This window comes from Rhipicephalus sanguineus, chromosome 2 (assembly GCF_013339695.2).
Source record: "Rhipicephalus sanguineus isolate Rsan-2018 chromosome 2, BIME_Rsan_1.4, whole genome shotgun sequence".
Lineage (NCBI taxonomy): Eukaryota > Metazoa > Arthropoda > Arachnida > Ixodida > Ixodidae > Rhipicephalus > Rhipicephalus sanguineus.
In genome coordinates, this window is record NC_051177.1 from 174,894,725 (window position 1) to 174,914,776 (window position 20,052).

The 20,052-nt window shown below is 43.6% G+C and overlaps 1 long non-coding RNA gene across 2 annotated transcripts in view; it reads right to left on the reverse strand.

Moving 5' to 3' along the window:
- Positions 1-1,997: 1,997 nt before the first annotated feature.
- The window catches only part of LOC119381394 (uncharacterized), a 32,274-nt gene continuing 14,219 nt past the window's right edge, over positions 1,998-20,052 (reverse strand). Inside the window, exons 2-3 of one of the 2 annotated variants that reach the window (XR_007415289.1) lie at positions 13,539-13,557; positions 1,998-2,013 (exon numbers count right to left, since the gene is read on the reverse strand). This is a non-coding gene — a long non-coding RNA (uncharacterized LOC119381394). Of the gene's footprint in view, positions 2,014-11,156; positions 11,173-13,538; positions 13,558-20,052 lie in introns of those variants that run through there. The other variant, XR_005181428.1, reaches the window with a different exon arrangement.

The following is a 20,052-nucleotide window of genomic DNA, read 5'->3' on the forward strand; positions in this document are numbered from 1 at the left end:
CCGCAGCGGCCGCAACTGCAACTAGGGCCAACACGCGCTCTCCCATAGAAAACCGCCCGACGCGGCAGGCCGTACCGTGCGCTTTTTATCCAGCGGCCGTGCCATGAGTCTCTATTTAGCCGACATGGTAAATTGTGCCTGCGTTGCAGGAGCAACAATCGGGCGTCTTTTCTGAGGCTCGCAATTCCACGAAAACAATTTATTTTCAAAAGCAATTCTGATCGTGGCTAGTATTTCTCTGCTGAAAACTTGTTAGAAATCGCACGCAACGCAGATTCGTGTGTTGATGCTACGTGCTGAGGATTGTGGTTAACATATTGCCTAGGAACTTCGTGCTTCTCACTGTTAAACAGACTGTCAGAAGTGTAAACCTTACAGGACGTTCATCTTCAGCGCAGTTGTCCTTCTTCAGCACTTCATTAACAATTCCCAGCTTTTCCTAGTTTCCACTTCTTACATTACACAAAGGAATTCAAAATGTTTAACCGGCACTCAGTAAATAACGCAGTCGTAGGGTAGAAAGTCAACATTTTTAATAATAATAGGACATCATCAGCGCCCCGAGGGCCACCGTGGGTTAATTAGGCACTGCAATATTCCATTTCAGCCTTTCGAAACATAGCCCCGTAGATACACTACTGGGTGTGCGAAATAAATGAAATTGTACAATCTTTGACATAGGTGCGTAAGCCATTCAGAAAGAACTTGTTAATTACTACTTAGTTGATACTTATATGTGAGGTTCAGACAGGGCGACAACAGGAATTACTCGAAGGTACACCTGTTAAAGTGACGGCGTTAAAGAGCTTGTTTCGCAGAAATTGCGGTGTTGGCGTAGCTGGTTGTGAGAGAGAAATTATCACCTTGTCTGTGACAGAAAAATGAAGAAAAATGAAATCAGCAATAAAAAGTTTTGGTCCGAGTGAGAATCGAACCCAGGCTGTCTGCGTGGCAAGCAGATCTTTAAACATAGCCAAGCCTGTTCTGGCAACTGCATTGAAATTATCCTTGCTGCTTCACAAACATACGCGTCATGTATACAGGTGTGACAGTACGAGATGTCATATCGCAGTAATATTGCGTGGTGCAAGCGTACATTGTCATCGGGCGTCTCACCATATGAATATCATTAAGACTTGATGGTTTAAAGCCACCTACTCATTACAAAAGGCACACATTACTTCGTGACTTCCCTTAAGACCACGTAGTGGGTGCATCGCAAATTAGAAAAAGTTTCTCGATCATAATTGCTCCTGGCTTTAAGCATGGCGCCCATTACATAAGGTACACACCTTAGCGCGCATTCCGTTACACACACGTAGTGGTCGAAGTGCACAATAAGGGCATGGTATCAGTATCGCGTTCAACTCTCAAAGGCGACGCTTAAGTGTTCCCTAATTTTTATAGTCTCATTTGTGAAATGCCAAGGATTTTCAATAACCACATAGTTAAGGAAAGCCAAACGTATCAGAATAAAGCCAACCGCATAGCAGAACAAAATATTATGAACAATTCGCAGTGCAAACTCTTAACCTCCTCAACGACTATCCCTTATGTACAGACTTCCTACATTATTGAATTTCCAATGAACCTTTTAGAAAAATCACATGAAAATTTATTACTCGCAGACTAATCACAATAAAGTTAAACGACCAGGGATATTATTCCTCATCCATGCTTGTTTTTCGCTACAAGTGGATTGTGAGCTTTGTAAGGTTGTTTTGATTGCCTTGCATTCATTTTTTCCTGAACTATGTGTAACATGCTTATATAATTGTGCATCAACTTCTGAATTCCTTGCTTGAAAGTGCGCAGGAAACTGTTTAACGTTCATGTTTCTGATTTTATTTTGTTGCTGTTTATTTTCATCGATTCTGCATTTCATCCGTCTAAAATATGTGTATTTAATAATTTTCATGCGTGATCTTACATTTTCTGAATGTTGTCCTTTTCCTGCTGCTCCTTGTGGGTGGCACGGCCTATTCAGGCAATGCTTCCCTTTGGTCTTGAACCCTAGGAAAATTTGAATATTGCCCTGAACAAATCAATAAAGGCAGAAAAGAAAAACCCAGAGGCACTTTGAGGGCATCTATCTATCTATCTATCTATCTATCTATCTATCTATCTATCTATCTATCTATCTATCTATCTATCTATCTATCTATCTATCTATCTATCTATCTATCTATCTATCTATCTATCTATCTATCTATCTATCTATCTATCTATCTGTCTGTCTGTCTGTCTGTCTGTCTGTCTGTCTGTCTGTCTGTCTGTCTGTCGGCCCGTCCGTCTATCTGGCCTTAATGATCTTCCGGAACTTAATTAACATGGTATACTATACGGACATCAGTATGGAAAGTGATGAGTGTATTACGAACATAGATGACCAATCTAAACATGACAGCCATCGCATGGACGAATTGTACAGCCGTGGTCAATATGACTTGCAACACGCGAGCGCGTGGCCTCACTTCTTCAAAAATTGCGCATGGCTTCAACTTGCCCCTATTTTGCTCAACTAAACAATGGTTTCTCATTTAGGGCCATATCCAAGTGACAGATAAGCAATAATTTGTAGAAATAACGGCTACGATAATTCACTCTGACGTATCACTATTGCCATGCTTGAAACACCAGGTCTCCACATCGCGAAGATTGCACAGCACTCACAGCTACGTTTGCATTTTTCATTGCACTGTCACGCGATTCAGTCGTTATTATTTTACAAGTAGGAAATTGTATTATATTCTGACTATGAAAGAATCTTTTCCTATGCTATGCTTACTGTCATGATATGCAATATTTTCCATGTCTGTTTACGTGTTTGTTAATTAGCTTTTTCACTGTTATTTATCCCCTGACATGTACAGAATGATATTTTAGAATTGTCTTGGACTTTGTGGAAGTTTTCTTTTTTGAATGAGCGTATTCATATGATTATGTATTGAACGGTATGTCCCCTCAAGCCATGCCTCTTCTGGAGCCTGTGAGGCATTTGCTAAATAAAATTTAAAAAAATCAAGCCATGCACAATCTCTGAAGATATAAGGCCACGCGCTCCCGGGTTGGAAGTTATATTGAGCGCGGCTGTACTTTGTAGTTTACACAACATTGTCTTCCTGTTCTACAGCCTTTTCATTAGCTTCTTTTTTAGAACCGGCCACTGAACACCGCGATTTACTCCCAATTATGTATCACCTCTCTAGAGTATAGTACGCGGCTTTGCCAGTCATACACCTTCACAGGCTGGAATGACCCAGCAAGTTTTCCGGACCAATAATGCTCCAAGCACGTAAAGCTATTAGCGCTTGCGGGGTTGAATGAACCGGTATGCAGAGAAGTCTCAAAAATATCAATTGCTTTAGAATATTGAAAGATATCAGTACTCTGCCATTCCTTTTTCTTTCAATCAAGGATATTATTACAGTTTTTGCCTCATTATTTGCGCACAACTATGCGCACTGGGATGGCAAACTGTTGCAATCTCCAACAGTTCTCGGAAAGTAGAAACATTGCGAAAGGTAACCTCCACAAGGGAATTCTGTGGCCTTCAAGCAGTCGCACCGTCGCACTGATATGTAGTGTGGTGCATCCTTTTTGTTTTGCTGTTTTACCTCCCTGTTTATATCTCTCGTAGCTTTTTCGCGCGATTTCCTGATAACTATTCAACAAGACGTATCTAGACAAACAGCTAAAACATTCAAATTAACCGTAGTTAACGCAACTTGAGGTTATGTGATTGGAGGCAAAGGTGAGCCGCCAGGATAAGGCTGCACCCTTCTGATCAGGTGTTGGTGGATCACACCGCCCAGCCGCAAATACTAATATAGATATTGACCATGAATTAGATGACCTCCACTTGGTATTTCCTTATATCTACCCCATTTGCTTTCCCCATCTCAAACCACACGATTTACATTAAGTATCCTGTTTCTTGACAATTCTGTGAATTTTTGACATTGACTTGTTTTGTATCTTTCGTGTACCGGTCGATGTTTAGTCCGATCTGGCTGAACTAAAACGTACGCCACGAGAGCCACGCGGGAGCATATGGCTGCAGGCCATATGCTCCTGCTTGTTCCCGTGTGCTCCAACCAAGTTAAGGAGGCGGCTCTGTAGATAGTAGCTAGATACGTAGATAGAAACGCTCAATGCGCCATCAGTCCTTGTCTACAACAGAACTTGATCACTGATGGTATCCTTTACCCTCAGTTATATATATATATATATATATATATATATATATATATATATACATATATATATATATATATATATATATGTGTGTGTGTGTGTGTGTGTATGCATGTACAGAGGCAATGCAACCAATATCGAGTGGCATAGACTCCCTAAGTAAGAACATACCGTCTACACACTCCTCCTACATACGTGACACGAGCCACTTCAAACGGACCATCAAAGATATAAAAATCGGTGATGGTGCCTTCGTTCTAACTTTTGATGTAACTTCCCTGTAGACCAATATTTCTCATAGTGAAGGCATCAAAAGATTAGTAGAGTCCTATAGTGCGCATAAATGTGATGACTCGCCAAGTGCAATATCACCTAAACCCTTGCGAAGCTGCTACCTGAACTCAATAGCTTCGAGTTTCATAACCAATAATATTTAAAAGGAAGGGCACTGCCATGGGGACTCGAATGGTACCTCACTACTGTAACAATTTTTTGAATGATCTTGCAACTCAGTAAAACTGAGAGCTGGACGAGTTGGTATGAATTCATGTGGCAACACAGTTTCTGTCAACCAAGAAATTTAAGCCACTTCTTTACAAACGCTTCTTAGATGATAAGCTTTATAATTTGGCCGAATACACAAGCAGACCTAATTATATTTATAGAATCTTTCAACAAAGCTCATCCAGACATAACATTCACTTATACATACTCAACAAATGAAATGAATTTCCTCGACGTCCACGTAAACGTAGAAGAATAATCATTAACTACTAACCTTTAGAAAAAAGCCTACAGACAGGCAGCAATTTTATAGTTGTCACCCTCGTCACTACAAGACGAGCATCCCGTATTCGCAGGCCTACCGATTCAGAAGAGTTTGCTCCCGCCCCGGAGACTTCAAGGCCAACGCAGAGAACTTGCGCAACGTACTTGCAAAGCAACACTCTCCCCTTTCCATATTCAATGACACCATAAGTGAAAGGGCAAACCTATATCGCCAGCAGCAACTTTACCACCTGAAAAATTTAAAGCAACAGGGACGAAAAAAGTTGATGCTGACATTTGGAAACAAACCCCCCTAACGTAAACAAAATTCAAAAGAGACTCTTTAACGTCTTACAACAGAGTAAACAACTATCGAGAATTGTCCCTTCCCCTCCGCGAGTCACTTATAGACGCCCCAAAAACATTAGGATTGTCTTGTGCGTTCGAAAACCGATAAGACACCTGTAACGGGATGTCAGCCATGCTGCAAGGCTCGCTGCAAGGTGTGCGAACACATACAAGCAATCAACGTTGCTGAAAGCACGCAAATCAGTTTCAAATACCCTATTCACTTAAATCTTAAGTGTGACAGCTCTATTGTAGTCTACCTTCTGTAGTCCGGATTATGCAGTACAGTCGAAACCCGCGATAACGAAATCCCGAGGGGACGAAATTCTCACCGCACCGAAATATTTTCGGAGCACCGGCGAACGCCCATAGGAGTCAATGCATTTCGTAACTCGCGACTACAAGAGATATTCATACCGCAGTCCCTCATTAACGAAATTTTTGAAACACGAGTGCGCAAATAATCTACTCTCGCAACATTAACTACATTCGAAACCTGCTGAAATGCATTCATGCTATACTTAAATTGCGCAAAACTATCACTACAGCGCACTTGAGAAGCAGCCGCCATCATTGTTTACAAAAAAAACCGTAAAACCGGAGACAATGATAATGATGGCTTGCCGAAACACCTGCTCGTTAACGCGGACTACGTAGCCAAATCCACATTCCTCATGGAGTTTTGTTCGCTTGGCTCTGTGCTTGGCTTTGTCGGCTTTGCGCGCACATGGTCGCGTTTATGGAGCCATTTGTGGAGTGTTTGCTTGGTCTTGGAGCAACGTGAACTGTGTGCTGTGATTGCTTCGTCCGAATTTGCTGCCTGCGAAGATGCCGCCTCCAACGAAAAAGCGGAAGTTCATCACGCTGCAAGATAAAAGCTGCAATCATCAGTGAGGTGGAAAAGGACAGGAAAAAAATGGACATCGCCGACGAATTTGGCGTTGTGTGCAGCTCGCTGTCGACGATTCTGCGCTGATCCAGCGGAGCCGGAAGAAGGTTCGCCTGTAGGCGCACTTGATGACGGTACTGGTGACAGCGCATTGCCGCCGTCACTGACCAGTGCATGGGACGAACTTCGTGCCGTGGCAAACGAGATTCCCGATCGAGCGGCGTAAAACTGCTGCATGGTAAGGCCCGCCAAAGCAAACTTACTGACTTTTCGAAATAAAATTTGTTTTTTATTGTAAATTCCATGTCTCTTCTGCCGCATTCTCGCGCCAGCAAAATTCCCGCAAGAGCGAAATTTTATTGCGATAGCAATTATATGGACAGTCTCGGCTGAATTCTGCCGTCGCCGTCGCCGCCGTCATGCACCGTATATGTATAAGTATGTATATGTATGTATGAAAGCCCCAAAGAAAAATAATTCAGTAAAATGCTTCTGAAGCGCGGAATCGAACCAGGCACCTCTTGCTCCGCAGCGAGTGGCGCTACCCACTACGCCACGAAACGCAGATCCTCCACGTAGCTAACGGCGAGCGTTAGATACACACCAGAGACGGCAGGCGGTTATAAGCGTTGCTTCATCACCAGCGAGATGGCGCTGCGAGCGCGACGGGCGCATTTAAAAGTCGCCGGCGAGCTCGCTCGCTTCTTCTTATATTTGCGCAAGGAGAACCTTGCCCTTCCGCTGTCTGCTCGCGCGGTTTTCTCATGGTGAGGGGAAGAGGGATGTTTCACGCTTTCACCGTGATGCCCGCGCTCATGTTACGGAGCGTACGAAAGTCACTCGAGCTCAAGGGACGCCGCTAAACGAACAAACAGAAGATGAGCGCGAACTATCAAGTGTCACAGCTCGACACTTGAAGCACGCTAGTTTGCTACGCTGCTTCGGCCGCCTTTTCAACAGGAGTGCTGTTCAAACTGAGAGTATCCACTGGCGAGCCTCAATTCGTATAGCATTAGGTTCTTGCTATCGCATTTATTGCTTCGCCCTTGCGGCGAAATTGTGACTTTTTTTGCTTTCCCCGCCAATTTCGTTATTGCGGGTTTCAACTGTATTCAATTCATAGGTCAGACTGACGCGGTCTTCCGCACTCGTTTTTATTAACCATCGTTCTCATGTTAATTCGCTTTCGCATCTGCCTCTGTCTCAGCATATCAATTCGGAAGAGCACTCGTTTGATTCCATCAATGTTACACACTTACAAAACGGTTTCTCCAGTACAAGGGAGCGTCCACAGCGCGAATGATATTAGATGTGAAGCATCTTATGGCGGAGTTCAATCCGGTGGTGGTGGTGGTGTGCGGCGTGACCACCCTTACTGCGCATGCGCAAGCCCTCTCCAGTTACCCTCTCCACTCCCCTCTCCCTTCCCCCTCTACCCTTCCCATCTCCACATCACCTCTCCCCTTCCCTCTCTCCCTTCTCTCTCCACTTCCCCTATCCCCTCCCCTTCCCCTCTCCCTCTCCACATCTCCTCTCCCGTTCCATTCGCCCTCTCATTTCCCCTCTCCACTTCCCCTCTTCCCTTTCCCCCTCACCACTCCACCTATAGAATGCGGCCTCTACATGCCAAAACACTGCTTCGCATCGCCTCATGGTCCCCTTTAGCGGGAGATGGTGTGATTTATGATTTATAAATTCAAGGCTGGACTAAATATCCATCCAGGCATAGTGTCTCCAATTCGCGCTCTAGGAGATTCAAGATCATAATAATCTTAACGAAAGCTCTCTCTTTTTCTTCCCTTTTCTTCCTTTTTCTCGTTTTTTTTCCGGATATCATCAGGAGCAGAATGCCGGGCATGCAACATCCGCACAAGCATTCCGAGAGGAAGGCAGGGCAATGGAGAGGGGGCTGCATTTGAATAATCCTCCCTGCAATGAAAACACTCCGACACTCGAACAATTTAAAGATTCGACCCCCCCTGCAAAAATCTGAAGAGTATTCTCCATTTACTTCAATAACATTGCCTTGAGCCTCCGACCGCAGATCGTGGCTGACTGTTTTTCATTGAATGTACCTATCCTCTACAATTTTCTGGACTTGTACAAAGCTTTTGTCTGTTGACCCCCTTTTTTATATGCTTATTGGGGAGCCGAAGAGTGAGGCTGACAATGGACGAAAGGAATGTACTTATTGCGTAAATGCTTCAGGAACAAATGAGGAGTGGGCAGCCGGAGAAGGAGAGCTCGACAACGGACGACAGGAATGTACTTCATGTGTCCACCTGGACGATGCTAGTGTATCTAAATAGTTTTCTTTTGTCGCATTTTTTCTTTTATTTTCAGGAAACACGTGTTGTTAGTATGTCCAAGTATGTGCACGTGGTCCGTTCACAAATCTTTTTTTCTTTTTTTCCCTCTAATTGTTTTAATTGTTACGCTTTTAGGTTTTCCGGAATTTTTTCGAACATGGAATGCACGCACGCAGCTGATGCTGTTAGCCTCTTCCAAGCTGAAGAATCTTCTCTGCAGGGGATTATCAAGTATATTGATTTACTTAGAATGGTCAATATGACCTGGAGTTTGCTAGTTCCTTTTGTTTCAGGTGACAAGCTTTCATGCGAGAAGTTTCTACACAGCTATTCGACCTTGACGAAGTTTCGCAAGGTCTTTTTCGCTAGATATTTGGGAGCGAGAAGGTAAACAATATAGTCAGACAGAAATATACGAATTCAATCAGAAAAGGCGTCTGTGATGAATGTTTGTTGCCCCTGGAGACAACAGTCCCATAATGTAAATATGTTTTGCTGCGGTCTTTAAGCTTCCGTTATGTATTGTTAGGGTTGTTAGGGGATGGAGAAGAAAACACTTGAGAGTATGTGATATTCTTGGATTACAGAACACGGCATTACATTTGCGCTTGAAAGGTCGATTTTGCACGAGGCATTTTGTTTTTGTTTTTTTGATAATATATCAAAATGTGGATATTCGCCAAGGCGATGTAAACAAGGTCACCTATGCAGCTGTGAGACGACGCAAAGAAAACATGATGCATCATTGCCCTGATTTCCATGAGTCTATGTAGCCGTCATGATAAATTGTGCCTTTGTTGCAGGAGCAACAATCGCGCGCCTTTGCGGATGCGATTCTGATCGCGGCTAAAATTTCTCTTCTGAAAACTTGTTAGAAATCGCACACAATAAAGATTCGTGTGTTGACGCTACGTTCTGAAGTTTGTGGTTAAAAAATCTTCTAAAAACTTCGTGCTTCTCACTGTTAAACACTGTCAGAAGTGTAAACCTACCAGGACATTCATTTTCGGCGCAGTTGTGCTTCTTCGGCGCTTTATTAACAATTACCAGCATTCCCTAGTTTTCACTTCTTACATTACACTGAGTAATTCGAAATGTTTGCCGCGCTCATTAAATGACGCAGTCGTAAGGTAGAAAGTGAACAAGTCTAGCAATAACAGGATATCATCAGTACACTGACAGCCACAGTGGTTTAATTAGGCACTGCAATATTCCTTTTCAGCCTTTCGAAACATAGCCCCTTAGATGCATTGTTGGGTGTGCGAAATGAAATGAAGTTGTACAATCTTTGACACGGGTGCGTAACCCCTTCAGGAACAACTTGTTAAGTACTACTTAGTTGATACTTTTATGTGAGGTTCGGACAGCGCGACAACAAGAATGACTCAAAAGTACACCTGTTAACGCGACAGCGTTAAAGAGCTCGTTTCGCTAAAATTCTGGTGTCGGCGTAGCTAGTTCTGAGCGAAGAATCATCATCTTGTCTGCGACAGAAAAATCAAGAAAAATAAAATACGCAATAAAAATTTTGCGTCCGAGTGAAAATCGCACCCAGTCTCTCTGCGTGGGAAGCAGATCGTCTATCACACAGCCAAGCCTCTGTTGGCAGCTGTACTGAAAGTAACTTTGCTGCATCACAAACATACGAGTACTGTATACAGGTGTCAGAGTACGATATGTAATATCGCCGTAATATTGCGTGGTGCAAGCGTACATTTCCATCGTGCGTCGCACCATGTGAATATCATAACGACTTGGTGGTTTAAAGCCCGCCATATTACTGCGTGACTTGTGCGTGAGCCAGATCACTGCGTGAGAGAAGGCACACATTACTGCGTGACCTCCCTTAAGACCACGTAGTGGATGCACCGCAAATTAGAAAAAAGTTTCTCGCGCCTAACTGCTCCTGGCTTTAAGCTTGGCACCCATTACATTACCTTAGCGCGCGTATTCCGTTACACACACGTAGTGGTCGATGTACGCACTAGGGGCATGATATCGGTATCGCGTTCAACTCTTCAAGGCGACGCTTAAGAGTTCCCCAAATTTTATTGTCTTATTTATTGAATGCGAAGGCTTCTGAATAAGCACATAGATAACGATAGCCGAACGGTGCGGAACAAAGCGAACCGCATAGCAGAAAAAAATATTATGAACAACAATTCGCAATGCAAACCCTTAACCGCCTCAACGACTATCCCCTATGGACAGACTTCCTATATTATTGAATTTCCAACCAACCTTTTAGAAAAATGACATGAAAATTATTGCTCGCAGACTAATCACAATAAAGTTAAACGACCAAAGATATTATTCCTCATCCATGCTTGTTTTTCGCTGCAAGTGGATTGTGAGCTTTGTAAGGTTGTTTTGGTTGTCTTGCATTCATTTTTCCTGAACTATGTGTAACATGCTTATATAATTGTGCATCAACTTCTGAATTCCTTGCTTGAAAGTGCGCAGGAAACTGTTTAACGTTCATGTTTCTGTTTTTATTTTGTTGCTGTTTATTTTCATCGATTCTGCTTTTAATGCGTCTAAAATATGTGTATTTATTAATTTTCATGCGTGATCTTACATTTTCTAAATGTTGTCCTTTTCCTGCTGCTCCTTGTGGGTGGCACGGCCTATTCAGGCAATGCTTCCCTTTGGTCTTGAACCCTAGGATAATTTGAATATTCCCCTGAACAAATCAATAAAGGCAGAAAAAAAATCCAGAGGGACTCTGAGGGCATCTATCTATCTATCTATCTATCTATCTATCTATCTATCTATCTATCTATCTATCTATCTATCTATCTATCTATCTATCTATCTATCTATCTATCTATCTATCTATCTATCTATCTATCTATCTATCTATCTATCTGTCTGTCTGTCTGTCTGTCTGTCTGTCTGTCTGTCTGTCTGTCTGTCTGTCTGTCTGTCTGTCTGTCTGTCTGTCTGTCTGTCTGTCTGTCGGCCCGTCCGTCTATCTGGCCTTGATGATCTTCTGGCACTCATTAACAATCTACGGAAATCAGTATGGCAAGTGATGAGTGCATTGCGAATATAAATGACCAATCTAAACATGACAGCCATGACGTGGACGAAACGTACAGCCATGCTCAATATGACTTCGAACACGCGATCGCGTGGCCTCACTTCTTGAAAAATTGCGCATGGATTCAACTTGCCCCCATTTTGCTCAACTAAACAATAGTTTTTCATTTAGAGCCATATTCAAGTTAGAAACAAGAGCAAAGATAATTCACCCTGAGGAGTCATCATTACCATGCTTGAAACACCAAGTCTCCACATTGCAATGATTGCACAACGCTAACAGCTACGCCCGCCTCTATGGTGCAACGCAATCATTTAATTTTTCACTGTTACCTCGCGCTCTCCGTCTCTGGAACAGCCTACCTGATAACATTGCTTCCCTTAAAGACCATGACGACCTTTTGCATGCAACCGACCAAACATTTTTCACACCACGCTTAGTTTCCTTTACTTAGTATGCATATTTTTCTTGATAATCTTCTAAATCGTATTACGTTTGCATCTTTCATTTCACTGCCACGCCCTTGAGTCGTTATTATGGTACATGTAAGAAACTGTATTATATTGCATGTGAAAATGTTTGCCTATGCTATACTTACTGTCACAATATGCAATCCTTTTTATGTCTGTTTACTTGTTTGTTAATTCCCTGTTTACTGTTATTTTCCCCATATCATGTATAAAGTGGTATTTTGGAGTTTTCTTGACTGTGGAAATTTTCTTTTTTTAATGAGGGTATGCATGTGTAATATGTATTGAACTGTATGCCCCCTCACCCCATGCCTCTTCTGGGGCCTGTGATGCATTTGCTGAATCAAATATAAAAATAAAAAATGTGTGCGACCGTCTTTGGTTCGATAACAATCTGACCGAGGTCGGTAGCATGCGCAACGAATGTCAACGGAACGCGATCGTGCAAGTGCTCCGGCTTCGCATCGCCTCATGGTCCCCTTTAGCGGGTGATGGTGTAATTATCTTTTTTCTCCTTCTCCTTTCCTGCCCTCCTCCTTCTAGGGCCTTTCTGCCCTCACTGCCCTCCCCTATACAGAGTAGCATGTAGGCGCCTTTAGGTATGCCGGCAGAGCTCTCTGCTTTTCATTAAAGAGATTTCGCTCTCTCTCTCTCCGGACCTAGAATGCACGCAGACAGCTGAAGGTATTAGCACTTGCGGGGTTCACTGAACCGGTATGAAGGGAATTCTCCAGCATATCAATTGCTTTAGAATCTTGAATGGTATCAGTACTTTGCCATTCTTTTTTCTTTCGATCGAGGATATTAATACAGTTTTTGCATCATTGTTTGCGCACAACTATGTGTACTGGGATGGCAAACTGTTGGAATCTCCAAGAGTTCTTGCAAAGCAGAAACAATGCGAAAGCTAACCTCCACAAGGGAATTCTCTGGCCTTCAAGCAGTGGCACCGTCGCACTGATTAGTAGTGTGGTGCATCCATCTTGTTTTGCTGTTTTACCTCTCTCTTTATTTCTCTCGTAGCTCTTTCACGCGATTCCCTGTTAACTATTCAAGAAGACGTATCTAGATAACCAGCTAAAATATTCATATTAACCGCATTTAACGCAAGTGGGGGTTATGTCATTGGAGGCAAAGGTGAGCCGCCAGGATAAGGCTACATCCGGATGATCAGGTGGCGGCGGATCACGCCGCCCAGCAGCAACAAGTGAAATGAATATTGAGCACGAATTAGATGACCTCCACTTCCTTATTTGTTTATATCTACCCCATTTGCTTTCCATTTCCCAAAACTGCACACATTAGATAACCTAAGTATCCTATTCGTTCTCGATTAATCTGCGCCCTTGTGACTATTTGTTTTTTCGTATCTTTCGTGTACAGCTCGGTGTTCAGTCCGGTCTTCCTCAACTCAAACGCACGCCCCGACAGCCACGCGGGAGCAGCCGAAAACTTCACGAAACATCAGCGCGAATCTCACAAGAAGATATGAAACGCGGGAATAGCAGTCCTACCTTTCGAAATCAGCAAAGGCTTGGCATCGGGTACATGGTCACGTCAGGATCGACGGAAATGATGAAGATAGCAAGAAGTCAGCTGACAGCATAGACATATTTTTTTATTTATTTAGCAATACTGCCAATCCCGTCACGGATTTTTACAGGAGTGGGTTGAAAAGTGTCTACAAACATTATATATTCACATATTTATACAATTGCATAGGTACGATTACAAAAAAGCCATGGTACATAATAACGATAACGGACCTACATTAATAACGAGTGCACATGTCTCAGTCCCATGTGCAAACACTGAAAAAAAAAGATAACACATAAAAGAAACAAAAAGGTAAGCACGCAACATACAAAGTTGGTACCGACTTCCACTTTTTCAGATCACAAATTTGAAGTATACTGGAAAGGAGGTCAGTGATCAGCACAATCCTGGCAGCGTCGCTATCATGTAGCTGACAGAACGGTTTGGCCAGCAAGTTCAAGAAATTTGTTGACAGTGGGCTGCGCAACCACCATCTCTGGTAAAGCATTCCACTCTCGCACTGCCCGCTGGAAAAACGAAAAACTAAAAGCATTGTTGGCGCATAAGTATTCTTGGAGTGTGAGGTGATTGTTGTGACGGGTTTCTCTGGAAGTGTTGATTGAAACGTGTTCGGATGTACTTTTAGTTTGTTGTGTAGAATTAGGTACATAAATTTGAGTCGGGATAGCATCGCACGACTGGCTAGCTTGTGAAGGCCAATCTCCGTGAGCATTTGCGTAGGCGAGTCGGTGCACCTATACCTGCTACAGATAAAACGGGCGACTTTGCGCTGGATAGCCTCGATAGTGGCTATGTGATTTTGGGTAGAGGGGAACCATGCCACGCTCGCATATTCTAAGATAGGGCGTATAATCGACGCATAGGCCAAGAGCTTGGCTTCTCTTGTCGAGTATCGCAAGGCCCGCTTTAAGAACATTAGTTTCCGCATCGCTTTGCCAGTCACCTGATCTACATGCGCCGACCATCCGAGATCTGACGATATGATGACGCCCAAGTACTTGTACTGAGTCAATGTTTTTTAAGAATGACGCTATCATAGCCATACGGAATTGTAACTTTGGATTTCTTTTTTGTTACTGTCATTGCAACTGTTTTATCGAAGTTGATGACCATTTGTCAACTCTCGCACCATTGTGCTAACAAGGCGAAATCATTGTTCAAACATATTTGATCTTGCTGGCTTTTTATTTCTCTATACAGGACGCAGTCATCTGCAAATAACCTAATTTTAGATTGAACCCTACACGTTATGTCGTTTATAAACAAAAGAAACAGGATAGGAGCCAAAACTGAATTCTGAGGTACTCCAGAAAGCACCGGCATTACTTCAGAAGTGCTGCCTCCTAACTGTACAAATTGGCGGTGGTCAGTTAAATAGCACTTTATCCAGCGGAAGATTGCTCCATCCCCTAGAATATGTCTGAGCTTTTGAAGAAGCTTGGCATGGCAGAGACGGTCAAATGCCTTTGAAAAGTCTAGTAAAATTATGTCTATTTGTGTCTGGTCGTTTATTCCTTTAGCGAGATCATGCAGATACATGGGAGGAGGGCCATGCAAGGCACTCGACCACAAGTTTGCGTCTCATGATAAAGAGTTAGAGTTCGAATATTCCGCCACCAACTTTCTTTTAGCTGTACTGTTGTCCTTTAATTCAAAATACCAAATTGTGGAAGGGTTCTTCACCTTCATGATCAACCTGACTGCGCCACTGCATTGCAAAGGCCTCTCCCATGTACCGCCAATCAGCCTGGTCCTGTGCTGGCTAGGGACACGTTATTATTATTCGCGAGCATAATAATCTCATTTGCCCACCTAATGTTCTGTCTCCCCCTCGCGCGTTTCCCTTCTCTTGGAACCAGTCTGTTATTCTTAATGACCAGCGGTTATCTTGCGTACGCGCTCCAAGCCCTTCGGTGGGGTGCAATGGATCGTTAACGGCTTCCATAGCAGTGGTCCTTTCACCGGCGAGGCACGTGACTGGTATATACTCCTTGTGCTATCTCACTACGACTCCCTCCATCACAGGAACAAGACTTCGCTTCCTTGTCTGGTATCTCGCCGACACCGCCTAAATTAATCTCTCGACTATGCCCTGCCGCTCAGATGCCTTTCTGCCTTTCTCCTACATTTCATGGTACCGAGAAACCCTGGAACTTTGTGGCCAAGCGACCCCACAACGAAAGGACTTCCGCAGCAACGAAGATGGATCGGATAAACGGTAAACGAGCGACCCAAAGAGATTTGCACACGCGTCTCCGTAACGAGGCAAGCCAACTCATTCAATCGAGACAATTTAGCGCCTTGTCGCTTCGAGTGCTGCACGGCAGACTGAAAAACTGCAGCGAGGTACTACGGGTGCTCAACGAATAGCTGGAGGGACACCTCACGGACGAGTAAGCAGCCGAGGACTACTTGCCGGTCTCGGAGTATGAAGACAACGGAGCAGCAACGTTGTCCCTTCCCCCTTACCAGATCGAACAACTTCAGCCTGAAACGACGGCAGATCGAGGCCTGCCGGTATCCAAACCTTGTAACCCCAGGTACGACTTCCGGAGATCGTTCCATCAGTGATGTCTCAAGGCCGGTGGCCGATGCTTCAAGACTACCGAAGCATAAATTAGTTTACTTCAACCGAGGAGTGCTACAGTGGCAGCCATTCTGGGATGTGTTCAAGCATGCCGTTCATACAAACGCCGATCTGACGAACGCCGACAGATTCTACTACCTTAAATCCCTTTTGGCTGGAACAATGACCAAAGCGATCGAGGTAACTCAAGTGACTGATGCTTCATATGCAGATGCCATCGAAATTACAGCCAACCGCTTCGGAAACACGAGGATTTTGAAAACCTCAGAACAGTCAAGTCTGTACGATGCTCCACTGACCAGACCGCCACGAAGAATCTCCTAGATACGGTGACCATTCACGTGCGAGGCCTCAAGACTCTTGGACGATTGGAGGTTTCATACGCTGCGGTGCTTCTCGAGATTCTGACCAAGGTGATCCCCAGTGACATCGTGGTGGAACGTTACAATAAGCGACAGAGCTCAATGGAAGGACCCAACGAGACTCAGTTGTCAGAAACGGAGCTACAGCAGCTGAGTGATCATCTACAGCTGGAGGTAGAAGCCCGTGAGAAAAGCGGGCAACAGGAGACCTGTGTGCGCGACACGCCTGAAGAAAGGCGTGACATGAGGCCCAGTGCGAAGCCTACCGCTTCCGTTAAAGACGATAGTCTTTATTGGGGAACCTAAACGCAGAAATTTTGGTCTGTCTGTGTTTCTCTGTCTGTCACCCGATTCAGCCACCGGTCAAAGTACAACCACTTGCTTACCGCCCACCCATCATGGACTGGTACGGTTTTTCATACTTGTGAACGTTATTGATCAAAACGTAAATATTACGCATATCTGAGGTGAAACATCACTAGGTAAATATTAGGTGATGTGTTCCTTTAATAGAAAATACATAGATACATAATTCTAAAGACCTTAGCTTCTTAAGCTGCGGCTGCGGCTGCGCTGAAAATGCCATGCTATGCGCGCCGACGAACGCCGTCTGCCACGGAGGAAGGAAACCCTCTGCACAAGCTCATATTTCCCGGTGTATTGCCAGAGGGCGTCCATGTCTCGCACAGCGTAGACGCAGCGCCTTCGCTATCGTCTCTACACGGCATTTGCAGCGGAGCACGCAGATACGCGGCCAATCTTTTACACAGCGAATAGAACAAGACGACAGGTACTTGTTTTTTCTGCCTTTCACCCGCACTTGCGTCGGAAGCGTGCACCTCTACCTTAAGTTTGCATCGGGAATATGTTTCAAGTGCGCAATATCAGGTAACCGCTCTAAAGATTACCGACGCCCCATCCGATGCGCTAACTGTAAAGGGAAGCACGTAACAGCTGGGTGTGTTCAGATAAGGACAGACCAAGGGGTCCCGACTATTTTTTGTTTTGCACGAAATTTTTATATGAGCTGGGCAAATATCTCTATAGAAAGGAATGAACCTTCGTTTTGCGGAAATTATCGCGGATTTCTAGGAAAAAATTCGCGTTTCACAACAGGTGGAAAAAGGCAATTCTGCAAGTTTCAGATTTCACAACTTTGGAGGCCTATCACTAAAACCTTAACGCATTGTGGACATCAGTGTTAATTGTTCGTAAATTTTCAGCAATAGTACTATCGGCCTACGGAAATTTAAATTTGTGTGACTGACACTACATTTTTGAAAAATTGCCAAACTTTGATTTTTGAGCGGCTGCCCCTGGCTGACCCCAAATTCAAGGGTCTTTTTTCGCAGTTTTCGCTAAAGCGCTGAAGCTGAAAATATTTCTCACAAGTCTACGAAAGGTTTCTCGCTAATTAAGCGAAAAGTTATGCGACTACATTGAATATTTATTTCGTTATAAAATCCCAAAAATGCCATAATTCCAGAACTAGCGAAAATTGCAACATTTTAGGGTCGTTTAAAAAAATAATCATCACCGATTTTTATGAAAATGATGAACTATACCCGGCCATGACTGCTAAATAATGTGCTGCAAAAATATGTTGCATTATTTTGTTTTAATTGAGAAAATTGAGCTTATTTTATTACCCATGTATGGTATTAACATCAATGTGTGGCGTTTTTATAATAAAATAAATTTAATAGACATATTTACTTCGTAGCTCGCTTTCTTGGTTTTAATAATGATGATTGACCCAGCTTGTGTCTTTTTGACCGTTTTGAGTCGCAGAAAAGCTGAGCTTAAATTTTCAGAGCTCCACTGTGTGTATCTCTACCAGTGCATTGAGGCAGCCGGCACCTGAGAGCGCGTACAAATGAAAGCTCGTGGTGTAGAGTGCAAATCTTTCTGCACGTCAACCATATTAGTTCACATCATACCACGTATCTAACGCAAAAGAGATTTAACTAGTATTTCCCTAACAGTACGGGAAAATGTTATTGTTGCGTTAGTGTGCCTAGACCCAATTGCTCGCTACTAGGTGGTAGAGAAAGGGGGCCCGAAATGTGAGGTTCGCGTTTGTTTCTTTAAGGAAAATGATTATAACTTGCCCTAAGACTACTTGAGGGTCATATTTCGATGAAAATCCTGCAAAAATATCTTCCTATACTTTATTAATATTAAAAGCCTTCGTGTTACCATCTTCAACTGCGTACTTACCCTGATTTTCTTCCATCAAGCAACGAAATTTATGGACTAGAGTTGGTTACAATAATGTACAGGTGGTTCGAGCATTACCATTGTATGGGAATATTAAGACCGTTGCGGTCTTAATATTTCGACGAATTTATCATTTGCAGAAACGGGTTGAGATGGTGGGAATGAGGGTGTTATGAATCTACAAGAAGCACACGTTCATGTTGCGAATTATATAGTTTATTGACGTCACCTAGAATGAGTAATATCCATTTGGGCAATCAAATTTCGCACCACTGCAGATTCACAACTCCTTCCACTCTGTGTCTGCGCACCGCGCTACGTACAGGAAATTCCCTTGGTCCGATTTCAGGTGTTTGCACATGTGGGTTGCCTGAATACCTTGAACCCGTCTGGCAAGTTTCCATTCCTCCTTCTTCAGTTCTCTGAAGGCTTCCACTTCACTCTTCTTCATATGCAGTAAGAAAACCTTTTTAAGTTTACTGGCTACAATAGTAACGAAATCACTTGCGCACTGAATGACCTCGGTGGCGGGTGAACGCAGGTTATGTAGTGTGGCTTGGTGTTTCACAAGGCCACCGACGCCGTCGCAGGCATTTTTGCCGTGCCCCGTTGGCGAAAAAAGCCACTTGGTTGTCTGAAGCTGACTGCATTGCAATTCGTGCGGTTGGAAGCGGTTCTTAAAATGGGCCGCTGCTCCATCACTCACAAGTGTTAGTTTCGTGTAAATTGGAGCATAATCTTCAATGTGATCCTTGATTTTTCTCAGGGCCTAGCAAGCATGGGCAGAGTCGTGGCAAACGACATCGCTAATTATTGCGTAGTTCCATGTCGACTTTCTTGTCGATACAACGCAAGTAAAGATGCTAACTTGCGTACCTTGCCAATGGTAGGATTGTACTTCGTCTGGGAGTACGATGGACCAATTTTTGGCAAAGTCAAAGTGGAAAACAATGGAACCCTTTTCACAACACTGTTTTTCCTCGTGTATGGCATTTGCTTGCGTGCGCCTGAGGTAGTTATGAGGGATCCATTTCATGGTCACATTTTGAAATTCCTTTAGGAATGCTGGAGGCATCATGGTCTTCTTTATTAGTTCACCTGATTGCCAATTAAGTAGCAAATACAATTTCTTCGTCCGGTGCTATGCCAAGAGTTCCCAGGCTGAGACCATTCTTCACAGGACATTGTTCGCACTCGCCTAAGAAGCATTTGGTGCTAGGCTGCGTGCACACGCAGAGCGCCTGCACATCATCAGTCGACATCAAAGACCCCGACGCATTTTTGATCCCAATAAGGCATAGT